The sequence below is a fragment of the Buceros rhinoceros genome, unplaced genomic scaffold (assembly GCF_000710305.1).
Source record: "Buceros rhinoceros silvestris isolate BGI_N320 unplaced genomic scaffold, ASM71030v1 scaffold13154, whole genome shotgun sequence".
In the NCBI taxonomy this organism is placed as follows: domain Eukaryota; kingdom Metazoa; phylum Chordata; class Aves; order Bucerotiformes; family Bucerotidae; genus Buceros; species Buceros rhinoceros.
Window position 1 is genome coordinate 33,500 of NW_010407728.1, and position 3,144 is coordinate 36,643.

Genomic DNA, 3,144 nt, shown 5'->3' on the forward strand with positions numbered 1-3,144 from the left:
GCAGCAGGAAGGCTTTTTAATACAGAGTCAACACCAGGCAACCTGCAACGTCTCTTCTTTCTTCCCTTTCTTCTCCTATAGAAGATAAAAGGGTTCACTGAAATTTGGCTAATATTACTTAATTTGTTTATCCTAGCTAATTACATTACATGCAAATGCACAGAAAACTTATGTTTAAGTTATTTTCATTAATTAACATTGAAATCATTTGGACAATGCTTATTTGAGAGTGGATACCTTAATGTCCGTGCATTACCTCATATTTGTGTTCTCAAGCAGACCCTCAAGCCATGGCCAACCAATATTAGATTATTGCCTTTGGCTGAAAAATACTTCAGGTTTTCCTAAGTTATTTTTCAAGTACATTTCTTTGGGAAGATATAGATCCAATACTCGGGCATTTCGCAGCAGCAGTTAAGAATAACATAGTTAAGTGTTAGTCATTCAGAGCGCTGTTTAATTACAGTATGTAGGTATCTGCCTTAGTATGAGAAGAGTAGCTCTCTAGAATGCACTGACTGTACTGAGTAGATATCTACCATATACAGCATGAGCTTAGAGGGCAAGCGCACTTGTAGACACCTGGATGTATCTGAATCTGAAAACAAACCTCTCATTCATTTTGATACCAAAAGGAGTGCTTACATGCGAGCCACAGCCCTTCGTGCCAATTTACGCTGTAATCTGCGGTTTTCGTCTGTATCACGAAGAACATGATCTTCAGCTGCCCATCTATCCCAGCTAAGGATAGGTCAAAAGAAAATTATTAATGGCTGTGAATATCTGCCACTCATGATTAATTAATACACATTAAATCTAAAATGCACTCAATGTCATTCAGAAGCAACATCTGTATCACAAGGTTTACATCCTTTTGTATTCACATGGCTTCAAGTCTTGTGCTGTTATCTAAAACCTCTCAAAGCTTGACTTACTGTGCAACAGTGTTTGTAGCACTGATGCATGCTACAGATCAGTCAGAGACTGCACTCGTGTACTGGCCTTGATAACCAACAAACGCCTTTTATTAATGGAAACCTATTAGGCACAAGTACATGCCAAAGACAGATATGTCATAGAGTTTAAACTGAAATTTATGGATACAGATCAATGTGTCAACATCAGCAAGTATATTAAAGACATTCACAAACCCAAAAATATTCCTGCAAATATCAAAGTCCTTTGATATTCTGTGGAACGCTTTTCTTTGCAAAATAAAGTAGAAGAAATAGAAATGGTGCATACAGGTTCTTACCTTCTGTTCCAACCGTTAAAATGGATCAGATATTCTGGAATCTTTCTGCCTTTGTCATCTTTTCCAACAACAATATCAACAATCTGAAACAAATATTGAATAGCACATATTAAAAAGCTTGAGAGAAAGCGAGCTTTCCAGTCTTTAAGGAATTTATGCACAAAGAAAAATATGTTTCTTTATGGAAACGAAAGATAACCTATAATTTTGCCAGTGAATATTGATATGTGCAGAAGATAAGGATTATACTAAATGGTCAGAAAAACTAGCTTTTTTGATGAGCACTTTTAAAGTTGGGGACAGCTAACCATCTTTGTCCTGTCCTCTATTGTCCCACGCTTTCTCGACAATACAGTATCACATACAGACATGGAGACAGACATCTGGGCTACTAATGTTTTCTCCTGTATGCTGTCTCTTCAAGCCCTCAACGTAGGAGACAACAGAGCTCTCTACAAACCTCACACACGCTGTTCTCTTGAACAGCACTGGACCTAAGTCACAAAATATTAACCGGCTTTGTGAATACCTGAACCTTTTTTTTCTTTTCTTCCCCACATGGGTTAGTCTGGAAAGGTCTGCAACTCCAATGACTTTTCAGGTGGATCATTAAGATCATCAGAATTAGTTAAACAAAGGAACCACACTGCATACACTTGAATGGCTCTCGATAGATCACCTATCTCCAGGTGCACCCACTAGGTGGGCTATAGTAATGTTTTAACTTGGGATTCCAGAATTTAAGAACTATTGATGAAGTCAAGGACTTAAGGTATTGAAAGTAAAGAAGAAAAGGCACTATTAATTTTTGCACTCCAGTTACCTCTAGGGCTGGCAATTAAAGCTGTTGGAGTAGTTAGAACACAGGAATACACAAACAAGAAGGCAGCCCAAAATATTACAGGAAGGTGGAGCTTCTGATCAAAGATGTTTAAAAACTACATGACTAGCAAACCTGCAGCAATAAGTATGAATTCAGTTAAGAATCCAGCTGCAATATCTCCCTTTGCACTCCTCTTTGTACCAAACTGCACCAGTTAGGTGCAGTTGACGTAGGATTGAAAACTTATCAGTGTCCCATTGATACCCCAAACCAGTATTACATTTACATAAAGCTCTGCAGTTATTATTCTTAAGGCCAGGCCCAAGTGAGTCAGTGCTCATACTGAAGCACTTATGGTCCACCACTCACTGCTTGCTATCATATTTCTGTATTACTGCCTGTACCACTGGTGCCATTTAAACCCTCCTGAAAGGCAGAAGGATGGGCAGTAAGGGTAGGAGAGGAAGGAGCTATCAAGCTATGCTACTAAAATGCAGAGATGAAAATAAGGTTTCAGAATTACTTTGGAGGTGTTCAGCAAAAAACGGAAGGCAGGAACTGAGCCCGACACTTCCAGAACCCCTCGGCGGTTCCGCTCTCTGCCTGACGCGAGAGCAAGGCCTCGACGGCCAGAGCTCCACCGCTTCTTTGTCACCCAGGCAGCGGGACGCCCTCGCCCCGCGGGGGGAAAGGCCCAGAAGCTCCGGCACGGCTGCTATGCGCACCCCCCACCCCCTGGGCGGAGGGGCCGAGGGAAAGGAACCGAGCCAAGCCCCGCCAGGGGGCCGGGCTGAGACGCCCGAGGGGCGGTAACGGCAGCACAAAGACAAGAGATCGGAGAGGCCCTGTGGGGATGGGCACCGCCTCGCTTTTGTCTCCCAGCGCGGCGACAGCAGGCGGCCACCACTTCGCGGCCTATTCGCCTGCTCCCCCTCTCCCCGGGCCACCGTCCGTTTCCCGCAACAAGTGCTGCTGGCGGAGCCACCACCCGTCCTCCTCGGCGGGGCCCGCCTCGCTTTTGTCTCCCAGCGCGGCGACAGCAGGCGGCCACCACTTCGCGGCCTAT